General features: G+C 41.5%; 1 protein-coding gene across 2 annotated transcripts in view; it reads right to left on the bottom strand.

Moving 5' to 3' along the window:
- The window catches only part of CSK (C-terminal Src kinase), a 2,395,116-nt gene that overhangs the window by 2,084,796 nt on the left and 292,887 nt on the right, over positions 1-17,433 (bottom strand). The window contains exons 1-2 of one of the 2 annotated variants that reach the window (XM_044077192.1): positions 16,034-16,052; positions 15,677-15,784 (exon numbers count right to left, since the gene is read on the bottom strand). The gene's annotated coding sequence lies outside the window, so the exon portion shown is untranslated. Of the gene's footprint in view, positions 1-15,676; positions 15,785-16,033; positions 16,053-17,433 lie in introns of those variants that run through there. The other variant, XM_044077191.1, reaches the window with a different exon arrangement.

Here is a 17,433-nt window from a genome sequence, read left to right on the forward strand (position 1 = left end):
GAGTCGGCACCGACAAGTCCGTGCGACTATCCTCCCCGAACCCGACCGGAGAGTGTCGGCTCCTAGAGTCCTCGGTCGGTGCAGAAGACGTCCGAGCAAATGGAGCCGACGACATTGGAACAGGTGTTGGCTCCAAGGGATCCACAATCATCAGGTCAGCCCTCCTCCGGCTCCGAAGGTCCGGTATGGCTTGGAGGAGGAGCAGACAATTCAGGAGTAATTGTCTTCGGTTCCGACGGTTGGGTCTGAGCCAACAGCAATTTAGATAGGCCTGCTGCCTTTAAGAGCTTCTGAACCCGCCGGTCCATATCCAGATCGGACAGGCTGACTGAAGACCGAAGACCTGGAGGAGTGAATAGATGGCGCCGACTGGAGAAATGGAGAGGGAGGTCTTTCGGCAACCGGTTCCAAAAAGGACAGACTGTCGTCTCCGAAGACAGTGGAGCCGAAGTCACAACACTTTCCAACTTTTTCCCTTTTTTTGTCCTGGATTCTGAGGAAGATTTGGATGATTTGCTCGCCCCATCCTGGTCAGACAATGCCTCTGTGAAAGGGTGTTTAATAATACCCCTGTCAACTAACTTCCTCTTCCTTTCTGCAAGCACTCGAGTGGAAAAAAAAGAGTGGCAGATACTACATGACTCAAACAGGTGCACCTCACCCAAACTGTACACACACAGCACATGGGCATCTGTAACGGACATCTTTTGTCTGCAGTCTGGGCACTTCTTGAACACAGACTTAGGATTCTTTTCTCTTTCTTCAGACATAACAACTAACTTCCTGAAAATCAATCACAAGATCAAAAAACAACACCATTTAACTATATAAAAATAGTTTAACTCAGAAATGAGTAATCTAAATCATATTCAAACAGCCCAAAAGGGGCAACTCTAATATATAACAAGCTATTCAATAAGGCAGGTAAGAAACGGCCCAAGCCCAACAGGCCAAAGGCAAGCACTAGAGATTTACTGGGAAAAAGGGAAAAACAGAAAAATCTGCTAAACTAGGTAATACTATGTAAATATAATAGTAGAAAGATATAAAATTGCAATGGAAAAACTTGCTGAAAGTTGAAAATTACCACAATAGTCTTGAGCAATGCTGGAAACCAAGAGATCCGTGCCGCAGCAAACTAGATCTGGGGTAATTCCAGCAGTGCATTGTGGGATAAGGGGCTAGGTCTCGAGCTACTGGAAAACTCTGAGCTTACTAGTCGGCCGTGTCAGAGCCGAGGATCGGCTCCGAAATCCGTGAAGAATGAATGGCGAGATTGAACAACTTCACATTATCAGTTTTCCTTCTCAAATTCTCACCAGTTAATAGTTAAAAAAAGTGAGTTTCAGAGGAGAAATTAAACAGGAAAAGCGGTAGCCTATATTTCTGAGAAAGCAGTGAACCAGTCCAAAAATGAAATTACAAAGCTAAAGGGCTTGCCATGAATTAGTACAACTGGACACACTAATGTTTACAACTACAGAAAGGGGACACATAACCACCACACCTAAGTAGCCCAAGTGGGAGTTAAACGGTTTATGGTGTGCAGTGATTAGAATGGAAGAGTGAGACCTTTGCAGTATCACTGACCACGAATCATGTTATTTTCCATCAGGTGAAACCATATAAGGTGGAAAAACCTTTTCCTCTAGCCATCTACCCACTACTAGACAAAAAAACAACCTAATAATTGTGATCTTAAATATTCAAAGTATTAACAATATGGTATACTCAATGCATGCACTACTATCCACCTACTCCCCTGATATATTATGTCTGACTGAATCCTGGCTAAAGCCCACTACAGCAATGAGTCCTTTCCTACTGGAGACAATGTTCTACGCCACGACAGACCGTCTAAAAAAGGGGAAGGGGTAGCATTACTCTCATCACTATTAATCCACAAATCCCTTCCTTCAATAACTCTGAACTCCTCTTAGCTAAACTCAAACTTAGCGACAAAAAGTCAATCAACATTATCACATGCTACATACCACCAGGTAACAACATCCCTACCCTAAAAGCCTTAATACAATGGACAAGTCAAAACATGCCCCAGGAAACTATCATCTTCGGTGACTTTAATATAGATTGGAACGCATGTTCAGCTATTAACCCCACAAACCAGATCAACCTCTACAGTTTCTCAGAAGTCATCCAATCAAGCGCTAGACTAGGTAATGAAAATATTTCAAAGAGAGCCTCCTAGACTGGATCTTAATAAATAAGACCAACACCTCTTACCAAACAGGTGTCCTCCCGGACTCCCTTAGCAACCATTAACCCCACCTTCCGACTAAAATTCAAAACCCAGGCCGACCCTACCCCCATATTACAAAGAACCCGTAATACATAAACTTTGACCCCAACAAATTCAAACTCGAGTGTAAGCACCATAACTACAACATACTAAAAGTACTACCTCTAGAAGAAGCCGTAATCCATTTCAATAACACTTTCCTAGAAATCCTAAATGCCCACGGTCCAGCCCAGACCACTAAACTCAAAATGAAAACAGCCCCCTGGCTTACCAGAGAGACTAAAAATAGAATATCAGAAAGGAACAAAACCTGGTATCACTGGAGAGCCACAAAAACCCCAGCAGCTAATCAACAATTCCAAAAACTTAGGAAGGAGACAAAAAAGCAGTTCTACTAGATAAAAATAATTATTTCTATAATTAAAAAACAAACATCACAACAACCCAAAGAAATTCTGGACAGGAATAAATATGCTACTCCACGCTGGCAGACCCTCCAACCTCCGCTAGTGAAACAACAAATATACCAGACACATTTAACAAATACTTCATAGAAACTATTTCTAATGTTGTTTAAAAACAGCCCACATCCACCAACACCACCACTAATTACCCAGAAAGTACAGTTGTGTACACTTAGCATAAATGTACATGTTAGAGTGTATTCACTGTTGCAGTCATTACCTGTGGGTTATCCCTGCTGTTTTAGCCCTCAGCCGGTCCAAATACCAGAGTCAATGTTTTTGTGTGCCAGCTGCTATTGCCTGTAGTCTGACATCAGGTCGTCAGTACTATAAAGCAAGGCAGCTGACATCATTACATCAGTTTTTCTTGCCCTAACCCATAAGAAGTACAAGGGAAAAGAGAGAAGTGGTCCTGGTGGCTAAGAGCCACTTTGGGAAGCATGTGTCCCCTAAGGGGAAGATGTGAAAAGGGGAATGGAGAAGGGAAACCAAGACTGCAACCATGAATAAACTTGAACATCTACATGTATGATAAGTGTACACAACTGTACTATGTTCATGTTTCACTGTTGCAGTCATCACCTGTGGGAGGATTCCCAAAGCTGAGGTAAAAGGTGGAAGGATAGGTAGAGTCCTACGTACGGGTCAGGAGGCCCTGCAGAACTGCAGAGGCAAACCCTGCCCTAGACTTAGAACAGAGAGTTATGTGGTAATGCTATGTAAAGTTATGGACAGAAGTCCAGGTAGCCGCTTCCAATATGTCCCTAGTATGTACTCTTCTAACGAAGGCAGTGGAAGTGGAGGTTGCCCTAGTGGAGTGGGTACAGATTGACTTTGGGATGGGTTTCCCATGCAGTCTGTAGCAAAAATGGATACAGTGTGAAATCATTTGGAAATGGTTTGTTTGGAGATGGGCTTCCCCTCTGCCCCTGGGACAAAGCTTACAAGAAGCTGGTCAGTTTTTCTGAATGGTTTGGTGCGGTCCAGATAGCATCCAAGTTGTCTGTGCAAGTTTAGTGAGCACAGAATTCTTTCACCCTTGTTTTGATGGTTGGGAAAGAAGGTGGGAAGGTGTATGGCCTGGTTACGGGTCACATCAGATACCACCTTGGGCATACAGGAGGGATTACTCCTCAGGGAGACTCTGTCTGCATGGAAAATTATGAAGGGCACGACAGCCATAAGAGCTTGAAGTTCTGAGACCCTTCTGGCTGAGATGATAGCTAGTAGGAAGGCAGTCTTCCAGGAAAGGTACTTCAATTCTGTTGAAGCGGCAGCTTCGAAAGGAGGTAAGGTTAGTTTCTCTATCACATAATTCAGGTCCCAGGGTGAAGTAGGTCTTCTGGGAAGCTTGATATTAGAAGCCCCTCTGAGGAATTGCTCAAAGGGTGAGAGAAGAGGGGTAGGTCTGAATTATAATGGGCAGAGATGGACAAGGCATGGATTTTAATAGAGGAGAAGGAGAGGTCACTATTGAGCAACTCTGCTAAGTAATCCAGGATGAGAGGGATGAAGGTTGGGAGGTACTACCTTCTTTTGATCGTTTCCAGGAGCAGAACAGTTTCCATTACCCTGCATAAGAATTTCTTGTGCTGGGCCTTCTGGCCTCCGTGATGATGTCCAGGACCGGTTTGCTCAACAGTGACTTCTTGTTAGTCTTTAGTATATGAGCCATGCTGAAAGTTTGAGAGTCTGTAGGTCTAGGTGCAGTACCTCCCCGCTCTCCTGGGTTAGAAGGTCTGACCTTAGGGGAAGCAGCTTTGGGGGCTGTAAAGTCAGACTGCGTAGTGAGGGATACCAGTGCTGTCTGGGCCAATCTGGAGCAATGAGGATGGCCTTTGGTCTCTCCTCTCTTACTTTGATCACAACCTTGGGAATAAGGGGCAGAGGACGGTATGTGTACACAAAGAGGGAGCTCCATGGGAAGGTCAAGGCATCCACCTTCCATGCTCGGAGGTGATGCTCCCTGGTACAAAACTTGTGCAGCTGGTGGCTGAAGTGCGAGGCAAACAGGTCCCCCTCTGGGGTCCCCCACTCCTGGGTGATTTGCAGAAATATTTCTCCCTGGAGCTGCCATTCATGGGGGTCCAGTAAGTTTCTGCTTAGGTGGTCTGCCAGTGTGTTGCTGACCCCTGGTAAGTATTGGGCAATCAGGTGTAGCCCCATGGAGGTGTCTGTAAGCGATAGACTCATGACTAACCTGCACAGGGGGTAAAGATTGGGTGCCCCACTGCTTGTTGATGGTGTCGTCTGTTTTTATAAGGAAGACCCCTGGCCTCAGATGGGGTTGGAAGGAAGTCAGAGCCTTTTGCATTGCCATCATTTCTTTCTGGTTGATGTGCAAGTAAAGTTGTTGGGCATTCCAAATGCCTTGGGTACACCTGCCTGCTAGGTGAGCGCCCCAAGCTATGTCCGAAGCGTCGGTGGTGATGGTCTGGCCAGAAGAGTGAAGGATGAAGGGAAGGCCCTTGCTCATGGCACAGGCCTCTGCCCACCAGAGAAATTCATCCCTTATGCAAGGAATCAGTGGGAGAGTGGTCTCTAGGGACTGACAGTGCTGACACCAAAGGTTCTTTAAGTACCACTGAAGCTTTCTCATGTGAAGCCTGGCAAGAGGGAAGAGAAGTATGCAAGATGCCATGTATCCCAGGGCTTGCAGGAACTTCCTCGCAGTGAGGTGACTTCTGGAAGCCAGCTGGGTGAAGTAGAGAGGCAGGAAGCTCTGCTTTTCTGGGGATACAAAGGCCATTAGGGTTGCTGTGTCTAGCACAGCTCCCAGGAAAATAATTTTCCTGATGGGGTTTTGCTTTGATTTTTTTTCTCGTTGATAGTGATCCCTACGGAAGTTAGGGGTTTTTTGACAAGGAAGATCCTGGAGAAACTTTTCTTTGCTGTTCGCCTGAATGAGGCAGTCATCCAGGTAAGGGTAAATCTGTATATTTCTCTGTCTGCAAGAATGCTATAGCCAGGGCCAAGCATACTCTGGGAGCAGTGCAGAGGACTGAAAGTGCTGATAGCCTGCTCTGAAGGGCAATTTTCTACACAATTCCCGGATGGGGATGTGGAGGTAGGCATCTTTTAGGTCTGGTATCACCAGCCAGGAATTTTGTGTTAGCATAGGCAGGAACTGCTGCAAGGTTAGCATTTTGAATCTGGGGACCACCAAGGAGGTGTTCAGTTTGGAAAGATCCAGGATGGGGCGCCAAGTGCCCTCTTTTCTGGGAACAAGGAATAGTCTGGAGTAAAGCCTTTTCCTGTTTGATCTGGAGGGACAGGTTCTACTGCCCCCTGGGATATTAGTGTTTTTACCTGTTTCAATGCCTCTGCCCACTGGTTGGGGGGAGGTCTGGATACCCCCTTGGAATTGGGAGTTCGCTGAAGGAGAATCTGTATCCCTGAGAAATGATTTTTAATGTTTTATTATATTTTAATACCCACTGCCCTTGGTTATAGAGACCCAACTGTCCTTGAAGGGGATGAACTTTTAGATGAAAGAAAGGAGGGCAGAGGGAGAGGGATAGAAACTTGGCTTAGAACTCCCTGCCTTAGAGGCAGAAGTGGTCCATTGTTTGCTTCTTTGCTGGCCCTAGGACAGGGGCCTGGGATGTTCTGTCCCTGCGGGGCTTACTTTGGCCCCGTCTGATGGGTGCAGGGAAGGCCCAGTGCTTAGAAGGGAAGTTTCTGCTGAATTTGGGCAGTTGAACTTGAAAGAAAACTTTTACTGTTTGCATAGATTTTGATTGGTCTTCCATCTTAAGCACCTCTTCTGCTTTTCTGCTTTTTCTCCAAACAGACCTTCCTTATCTACAGGTGCATCACTAAGTTTAGACTTGACATGATCAGGGAGAGGTTGTTCTTTCAGCCACACGTCTTCTAATAACAGATCCTGTCACTGCTGCCCTGCTAGACGCTTCTAGGGTGTCATATCCACACTGTAATGAGTGCTTGGCCACTTGACCAGCAGAGTGTAGTAATTCTGCCAGCTCTTTTGAGTTGGCACCATCAGGAGAGGTAGCAATCTTCTGCTTTATTTGTTCCAAAGTGTGCTGTTGATATGTTAACATATGGAACTGACAATCGAGTGCTCTGATAGCTAAGGTTGCAGAGGTGTATACTTTGTTACCCCATCTGTCCAGAGCTCTGGAGTCTTTGTCAGAAGAAGAGGATTCTTGGCAGAACTAGTCTTAGCTCCTTTGGGTCTGCAGCAGGGTTCCTGTACAGGTATTTGTGAGAATCCGGTACTCTGTAGTACCGGTCAGGTGTAGCTGCAGCAGGAGGCAAGGCATCAGGGGCTAAACTGGATTCAAGGAAAACATCATCCACCACTTCTAGAATAGGAGGAATGGCCAGGGATCTGTGCTGGGGCAGGTCCAGAAACTCTAAGTCATTTCTTTGACTGTGGGTAATCCTGAGATTCCCACTGAAAATGTTCCCTGAGGAGGTGGAGTGTTTCCCCGAAGGAAAGGTCCTCTGGAGGGCAGGCAGGATAGATTCCTCTGCATCTGAATCCTCAAACAGTTAAGGGCTGTCGTTCCTCTTCAAAGGCAGAATAAGCAGATTCCTCAGTCTCTTGCTCTGTGAAAATTTGTGGAGAAAGAAGCCTTTTCCTTTTTGGGGTGGGGACTTCAGTACCTCGGATAAGGGAGACGAGATCCTTCGCCATTTTAAGCATTTGAGCTTGGGGTGGGGGAGCAGTAGAAGCAGATTTCCTAAATCGGGCATCGGGGCAGCTAAAGCACCTTACTGAATTCGGGAGAACTGACTATTTGCTTAGCGGTAGCGTCGTCGGAAGGCTTAGCCTCGTGTGGCCTGTCTCTACCTTTACATTTTTTTGCAATATCGGCAGATTGTTGGCTGATGGACGCCATATCAGAATTCAAAGATGGAATACGAAAATATCTGTCTAGAAAAAGAGCTCTACGGAGAATGGTTCTCGCATTAAAGAGGGCACAGAACCAGCAACAAGGGATGTCGTGGTCTGGGCCTAAACAAGTGATGCAGTAAGAATGAAAGCCTCGGTGTGAGATCTGCTTTCCACAGTCGAGAGAATTGTTAACTTTTTGGACATCGGTTAGAGCAAGAAAAAAGGGTCCCCAATGGGGTACTAAGCTTTACACGTTTTCTGCTGAAATTCGACTGCTGGTAGCAACCAACCGGCACTCGTGCAAACTGCTTCTGCTACGGGCTCGACAACAAGAATGTACTGATGTCGGCTGCCTTGCTTTATAGTACTGACGACCTGATGACTACAGGCGACAGTAGCCAGCACGCAAAAACATGGACTCTGGTATTCGGGCCGGCCGAGGACTACTACAGCAGGGATAACCCACAGGTGATGACTGCAACAGTGAAACACGAAGAACATCCTGTAGATAGACCCAAAACAACCTTTCAATTTCAACCCATCCCTACCAACTATGTCAAAAGATTGCTATCCAAACTTAAACCTACTACACTAGCAGCTGACGGGATACCTGCTGAATACCTTCAGTTGGCTGCCAATGAACTTGCCTTCCCTATATCCATTCTTCTAAACAGATCTATCTCAGAAACCTCAATACAACCCATCTGGAAGACCTCCTATATTATCCCCCTCCATAAAGGCGATACCTCCACCAACCTCACCAACTATCGCCCCATAGCCAGCTTCCCTCCCCTAACTAAAATACTTGAGAAATGTATACACCACCAACTTATGCCATACCTGTTTAACAACCAACTTCTCTCTCCTACCAAACAGATTTCGGTCGTCTCATAGCACAACCACCACCCTACTCTCTTTTACAAACCTCATCAACCATAACACACAGACAATCTAACTTCTGCCGTATTCTTGGACCTATCAAAGGCCTTTGATATAGTCAACCATCTTAAACTAGTACAAGCCGTTACTGATCTTGGCCTCAGTAACCAAGCATTAAGCTTGGTCGCAGAACTATTTACAGGGAAAACAACAAGCAGTTTGGGGGGACAACAGCCTATCCACACTGCTACCCATCACCACAGGAGTCCCAACCAGGTTCCATTTTAGGTCCTCTCCTATTCTCCATTTTCACCAATAACCTCCACAGCATCCATCAAGATGCAACAATTGTACAATACTCTGACAACTCAACACTTGTCTGTTCAGCCAATGATCCTCAGAAACTCCTCTCTATAGCCCAAAAAGCCTTCCATACCACTGAATTAACAAAAATCTAATAGTAAATCGCCCCAAAAAACAAACCGTTGCTATTTACACCTAACAAATCTACCACAATACCCAACACATTTAATATTGTGTCCAGGGATGGGACGGTCATCTCCCCTGACACTCGCACTAAATTGCTAGGAGTGACCATTGATAATAACCTCAAATTTGATCAGCATATAAATCAAACCACTAAAGTATCCACAACAAACTGGACAGTCTATACAAAAATAAACCATTTCTAACACATCCTGCTAGGATAACAATTGCTCAAACTCACCTCCTTTCCACACTATTTTATGCCTCACCCATTCTCACCAACTTACCCAAAACCGAAATTGTCAAACAACACCCATTACAATCAAACTGTAAAATTTGCTACTGGTGCCCCCTACCGAACTTGGCTGGCTTGAATTCCCTAATCTTCTAAATTATCATCAACTTTCTTTTGCCCATAATCTCCTACTACTCCCAGACAAAACTAAAGCTCGGGCCAATCTAGTAGAACTACAAGCTAAAACTGGACAACTTTGCTACAAAAAATTAATCAAGGTCACCAAGATCAACAACACAGCAGGGGACTCCCTCTTCCCTAACTACACAGGCAAAATTTGGAACACCCCACCTACTGCTATTACCTCAGCAGGCTCAAAGATTACATTTTAAAGACTCCTGAAAGAACACCTAAAGCACACATGGATATGCACATGTTCCCCACCTGGCTGACCCCCTCACCCTCTCCCCTTACTCTTTCCATCTGACTACAGCTTCATCATCAAAAGAATGCAACTTCTCTAGCTTCCTTCCAGTTCCACCTCTAATTCTAACCTCTTAGTCAATACCCATATGTCACTGCTTGGACACTTATCTATCTACTACACTTTTCTCTTTACACCTCTACTCTTACTCTATACTTAAGCTATTTACTCCTCCTGCTTTTCTTACTTAACTGGGTGATATTGTAGTTGGGAGCCTCACCAGATGCGCAGTTGCAAGCCCCGCCCCAAACCCACCCCCCTGATATGTCATTCATAAATATGCATTCCCTCCAAATGTACAACCGAAGAAAAAGTGCACTGACATTGTAATATGACAGTAAATATAACAGTAAACTGTTTACCAACATCTGTAATTGACAAGTTTTATTGCACTAATAATATATACTTTAATCAGCAAAGAAACGAAACCTTCAAAACACATGTCATCAGGCTTTTTACCGTAGCATTATAGTTCTCTTTGTCAGAGTCGGAATACAATGGTTCCTAACCACAACTGGCCAAGGACAAAACATTAAGAAACTTACACCATTTCACAGATTGCTTAGGATCTTACGCCCCCACCTACCTTCTTATACTAGACAAACTGAACTTCAACCCCAAAGCACTGAATGGTAGCAAGTGTTTCTCCTGTAAGCGAACAACAACGCCTAAGCTCCAAAACAAGCACTTCACTCACACAAATGCAGGATAAGGAGGCAAAGCCACATCTCATTTTATAAGTTAAAGTAACTCTTCTTTAGTACAGTAACAAGTTGTAGAGACAAAACACTGTTTTACAACACACTAACAGTGTAAGTTAGGGGTCAACTCACAGCTTCCAAAAAACTAAGCGCACCACATCCAAACCTCTTTCACCATATGTCACACCTATAAAAAAAAAAGTGTGACCCCCCCCCCACCCCCATACAACTGACGTTACTTAATGCGTACACAAGTCTGTCAAAGCAAATCCCTTTTTAATGCTCCTATTGACATCGTAAGGCAAAACACAAGCTGCAGGGCGCGGTATGACATTTCACTTACATTAGCTTGTTAAGCTAACTACAGCAGCATACTCTTTCCAACAACTTCGAAGGAAATCTATAATCCTTGCACACTTTTTTGATACATAATGTACTTAATTTCTTCCCTACGCAGAGTCTGAAATTGATCATTTGTGCTCAGTCCTCTACCCCAGTAACTTAATGAAACACACTAGGATAATTTGAGAACTGGTCCCGTTTATCCGATAAATACACTACGAAAGTACGGGAAACTAATACCATAGCCCTCAATCTTTTCTCTCCAAACTCGAGAACAAATTCAAAAATAATCAGGAATGCTTTTTAAAAACCGGGTTGTCACTCAATTTGCGACATGCCACTTCTGCGCGAAACGAACTGGTGAGGCCCTCAACTACAATATCGCCCTTAACTGGTTATCAAATTTCCCATCTCGGTCTCTTTTCCTGCTACTGTATTCCCTACTACATCTAATTTTTGCTCTCATTGTTGCTTTACTCCCTACTGTGGCTCACAAGTCAACTGTATAATGCAAAAAATGAACCTCTAATAACAATGTTCACCATTATGTAATTCCTTAACCTAAAACTGTAAAATATGTGTTCAGTCTATGTAAATATGTTAAATCTTAAACTTCAGTGTTATGTTACTAGTCAATGTTAAGTTTAGTATTATGTAAATTTGAATGCTTCTGAATACACCTTATATTTTGTTTAAAATTTAACTGTGGAGCTTTTCTCCCCAGGTCTCCAATGAAAATGGACATGCATCCAAGTCCGCCTTTCATGGTCAACAAATGTAACATAAATAAATAATAAAATAAATAAAGGACCTTGCCTGAAACAATGTCCAAGCCATAATGATGACCTACTGTCACTTTAATAGATTCACAAGACTCCCATTCAACATAAAATACCACAAACAGGAAACCTGCTAAAATAAACACTGCAAGGGGGTGCCCAATTTCTGGTGGTCCTACAGCAATGACACACTGACTTCAGGTTAAAAACAATGTCCATCTGTCTTATTACAGCTACTAATGATGGCAAACAATTAAAATTCTCAATCCATGTATGTTGTCGAATACTGTAGAGTGCATCATCATAATGATTGTCGTCATCATCAGCTGGGCTTATAAAACACCTGACAGCATCATTTGTGCACAGCAGCACTATACTCACTCATCTTTCAACACTGATGTATGGGAAGGCACATCTAAACAGGAGGACTGACAATCACTTTGGTTAAATGCACTTTAATTCCAAACACATCACATGAAATCACAAGAAAACAAAAATACAGACCAAAATTTCAGAGTTTTACACAGCAGATGTACACTAATAGTATTACATTGAAATTGAGGTATCACTAAGATAAGTGGACTCCCTATTCAATGACTACCACAAGATGCTAAAATACATGATCTACTGTCTTGACATCCAGCCTACAGCTAAGTTATTTCACTGAAGCATGACCCTGATGAATTAAAGTGCAACTTGCAGCTGCACTTTTATCAGCCTTTATAATTGTGCAACCCTTCATTCAAGTGCAGGTCAAACAACATAAACTTCTGATATCATTAGGCATGGGAAAAATGCTGCCTTTTTACACCTGAAAAAAACTGAACTGCACCTTACATCTATAAACATTTTTCTTCCCAAATCCTGTAACTGCAAAAGTTTCAGTAGACTCTCAGTTGACGCAAGTTTAATGAATAAGAATTCTGAACAATTAAACTGTAATAAACTCAACTTTTCAACATGAATTTACTGTTTTTTAAAAAATCAGACAAGCAAACCATCTTATCCACAGTAAGCAATGGTCTTCAATCTCTTTTTGTATGTTATGTTCATAACTTCAAAAGATACAGCAAATATGCACACACTATATGCATCCATGCTGCATTTGTTTTTCAAAATGCATATACTGAAGCATTGTGTTATCCATCACCCGCTTGATCTGGCCTCTGAAACACTCATCACCACCCTTTAATAACTGATCTACAATGGCTAGCATGAAAAAAACTACCACATGAACAGGTTTCGTGAATATGAAGAATTCACCCAACATTACTAAGTTAAAAGAGATACTAGTGTGGGGTCCTCTCCATTCAAAGTAGAGCCTGTCCAGCATTTTCTGTTTCCTGGCATCAATGGAAACAAATTATCTTTCACATTACTTAATGCAGCAGACTGTCCTAACTGTAGCATGTTAACAAGAGGAGAAAAAAAAAAAAACTTCCAATTTGTGCCTGTTCCATACTCCTTTCATTCACCTAGTCAATCTTCGCGATACAGAAAATTAACGGTCCAGTTTAGTGTGTTATATCAGTTAAGTAACAGAAACAGCGATCCAACTCTGCTTTTGCTTCAACATCCACAACCAGATTTCAGGATGCCAACAGTATGCTTCATGAATCTGACCCTGTTCGTTTTTAAAGAGGAATTTGCACGATCTGTCCTTTATTTCACAACTGCCACATGGAGTACTTCTGTAGTATATGGAATCTTCCATTCTCAGTTCTTAGGGTATCTACACAACAAAAACCAGATCTCAGCCTAGATTTGTGGCTCCCCCACCTGACTGAATTAGGCAATCTACTACTGAAAGCTTTCTATATTTTATCAGAAAACAATTTTACATCACATCTGTAACTTCATCTGTTCGTATTTGTCTTCTGTAATGAATGAGGTAATGAGGTCACTAAAGTCAGTGCATTTTTTCTTTTTCTTTACTCCTGTTTACTACAAAAGTTAGTAAGTATGTGAGCAAAGTCAAATGAAATTACTTTAACCCGGACTTCAACATGAAGACATATATTGAATACTGACTGTAAAGCCACTTCCACTAGTCTTAAAAGAAATTGGTGACTTAGCTAGAGCCCCAAGTTGCAAGGTACCATCAGGTTACAGTCCATAGAGTACCTGCATATTTTTTATGCACCCACATGTGCAGTCTTTGTGGACAACTGGTTTCTTGCCACTTCTCAAAAACATGCTGCCGATTAATCAATATTATATACAATATTTATATGCAAACATATGTACACAAAGACAGACAGCGTGAAAGAGTGGTATGTGTGTGTTTGTTTTCATGTATATCTAACTACACATACACACATATGTACACACACACACACACATGTATATATATATATATATATATATATATATATATATATATATATACACATATACATATATGTGTGTGTGTGTATATAGTGCAAGAGTGACAAAGCCACATTAGAGTCTTTACTGTGTAACACCTTAAACTTCCTGCATTCTAGGCCCAAGGGATATATGCAAATAACCCCTTAAGGACATACAAGTGTTTGAAGTACTTGGTTCCTGAAGTCCCATGACTGTTTACTTGATGCTAGTTTGGCTAAGTCTTCCTTGCAGTTTGTACTGAATGTTTTTATCTGTGTAACCTTTTTACCCTTTGCTTGTATATATACATATATGGGGGGTGTATATATCATATATCACACAAACACATACATACATGAACTACTGTACAAGTGAGTGAGCGAGAGAAAGAGAGAGAGACACAGTGTGTGTGTGTGTGTGTGTGTGTGTGTGTGTGTGTGTGTGTGTGTGTGTGTGTGTGTGTGTGTGTGTCTCTAGAAAGAGAATCTGATGTCCACTTTCTGATGAGTAATATAGTAGCACCCTATTAGCATTATCAAAACTGCAAATCTAAGTTTACATCCAGTGTTCATGATCACTAGCTTCTCAGACACCACTGATCTAACACAATGTGTACTGGTCATTTTCTGGGTGCATTGCAGCATCCAATTGCTTGAGTGCTGTGACACATTTTTATCTTTCATTTATTTGGGCTGTTTATTAATAAAAAGCTTCAAAAACTTTGTATTAAACAATGACCCAAATAAACTTAGTATATCTACCCCTCATTGACAATACTGTAGGGATACAAAAAATTACGTCCACAGACTTTAATGGACACATCTCTGTGCATGAGTGGTGTTGTGCCCACTAAAATCTATGGACGTACTTCATGTCTTCCCTACATGAAGGTAAAGGTTAAAGTTTGCAGTTTGTCCTCAGTGACAGGTTTGTAAATTTAGCTTTTAAAGTTCACACACACAAAACTTGCAGCCAAAAATGTTTGCCAATAGGCGAAGATACAGTCTGTCACTTTCTGTAGCACATACTAAGGTGCAAAGGTAAGGACATTAAAATGACCAATAAACTTTAAGCTTAGGTTTCTGACATTTTATGCATCTTCAAACACTCTTGGTCAAACATAAACTGTCATTATTACCATCTAAAAGCAGAAGCATTATGTTTTTTTTTGTTTGTTTTTATTTTTTTATAAATTTTATCCATTATATTTCAAATATTTCTTGCAATAAAAACATCTGCTAATCAGGTAAGTAGTACACTGATGCATATGAACTCCTTGTGAGCAATGACTCAGAATTGCATCATGTTAACAGTTATATAATGTACCTGTGAATCCTTCACAGTTTGATTTTACGCTTTGTGTTCAGTTTTTTATATAAATCACAGTCAGTCTTCACTGGGAGATATGTCCGAGACTTGCACAGCAGCTATCAGTTTCAGACATTTAAAACACCTCAGCAGCACATCTGATTATTTAAAAAAAATAACTACATGCCTATGAAATGATAACTTGAATGGCAGTATCAACATGGTTTGCCAGAACAAAATATAAAAAAAACTTTAAAAGGTACTCAAAAAGGCATGCATACCAAAATATTAAGTACAGCAAAATTCAACACATTTTTCTATGGATGTTACTTGAAAATACATTTGTGGGCATGTAGACATATGCAAAGCTCCAGACGGTAACACAATTCTTTCTCTGATGCTGTGTTGCCACATGTAGCAAGACTGACCCCAATTAGAAGTCAACCGTCACTACTTCAAACCTCTGTACATAGCACAGTAAACAAAACTCATTTGTACAACTCACGAAAGAAGAAGACTGCTTACCTGCATCTAGGGTTCCCTCCACAACATGGGCTTTTGACAATGGAGAAAGAAAACTGTTGTGTACTCAAGTCCAGCTCAAATCATCACTACAGCTGATGACTTCCAACTCTAGAAAAGAAAAAAAAATACCACTTTTATAACTGAATTCTCTGTCCAAGAAGTCTATGAAGTTCCACTTTTTTTAAATGAATTTATTTTCATTTGACTTTCACATATTATTCTTCGGCACAGTACTATCATAGTGTCCCTCTGTCAGCTAAACATAACCTATTATGACATGTGAAAAATTTCTGCTGTTATTCCAAAACTAGTTTTGTAAAAACATTAATACTTCATTATCCCTGACTATGAACTTACCTTTTTATTAGTGGGCATTGTTTCCAGCTCCTCTACAAACTGACTTTACCCGCTGATGGCTACACACAAATTCCTCCTCAGTATAAGCTTCCTCCATGTTGTTGACTGACACCTATGATCAGCTGACAAGAAACATAAATCCATATCTGTCTATTATAGGGGCTTATTGTCAATTCACTCAGACGATCTACATCTTTCCACTATAACTTAAGTAATGGGGCATTAAGAAATGTGCACAAGGCATTTTCAGTAGGGACTGCAAAAACACAGCCTCTTAACCCCTTCTATACACTTCAATAACAGGCTAAGTTTTCTGAAGAGAATTCTCTTAGGAGCAGGGCCATTATATTCACAGCACAGGTTAAAAGCAGAAAGAGAATTTTTCAAACAATGATTTATTTGAATCACAAAAACACCAGTGAGTAACAGCTCAACTTTCTAAAATTTAATGAACAAACAGCTTCACTTCTCTAGCGCCTCGGCCAACAGCCTTTACAGAGTAAAAAAAGTGTTGTTGTCTAATGATTTATTTGAATTTGCACTGTTTCATAGGAAAAACAAATCACTATACTATCATCTTCAAGAACTGACAAGTATAGCAATACAGTGATAACATTTAGGAAATGCATTTTCTAATAGCATTTTATCCTTTATCTTCCATTAAAACTATTGTTTGTTATCAGATTTATTTTATTTTCTTGTATAAATTGTTACAGGCTAGAAATCATTATTAAAATAATATAACAAGTTAAAATATAAATACTACCTCATTCTAACCTGTTAAAATATCTTATTTACGTAGCGTATAAATAAAAGGAAGCCAAACTATATGCCAGTATTTTACTAACTCAGTGGTACATAAGCCAATGTAAACTAGGGTTGAGGTATGAGGTTTGGCTGCTGGTAGGGTCAGCTATAGAGACAGACGCTGAATGGATGCAGGGCATGAGGAGTCCACATTAGTGTGAGCATCACCACTTTAACAGCACACGTATGTATACAAGGTTCACCGCTACAGTTTCATTAACAATGCTTTGGAATTAGCTGTAGATAGATAACTATTCATGTGTCCCAACTTCCAAAGTTGAGGCTGTTCTGAAAAGGGGGCTGGTTACCCCCACAACAAGGAAATGAGTCAGCTGGTCTGGTAGAAAGGGGCAGTAGACTGTGCCATTTTTATTTCTGTTTGTGTGAAGCTTTAGGTCGCCAACAACTTTGCCTAAAATGGTGAGGGGAAGAATGACTCGATGACTTTGAGGTGCAAATGTATGTCCTTCTAAGTGGTGCAACCTCAGTTTAAAATTATATGAGAGCCGCTACCCAAAATCTGTTTTCAAACCTGTAGATGAATAGGACAGAACTCCTACGATATTATTTATGTATTTACTGACATTTGTTAA

The sequence above is a fragment of the Protopterus annectens genome, chromosome 7.part0 (genome assembly GCF_019279795.1).
Source record: "Protopterus annectens isolate FY-2018-M chromosome 7.part0, PAN1.0, whole genome shotgun sequence".
Classification (NCBI taxonomy): Eukaryota; Metazoa; Chordata; order Ceratodontiformes; family Protopteridae; genus Protopterus; species Protopterus annectens.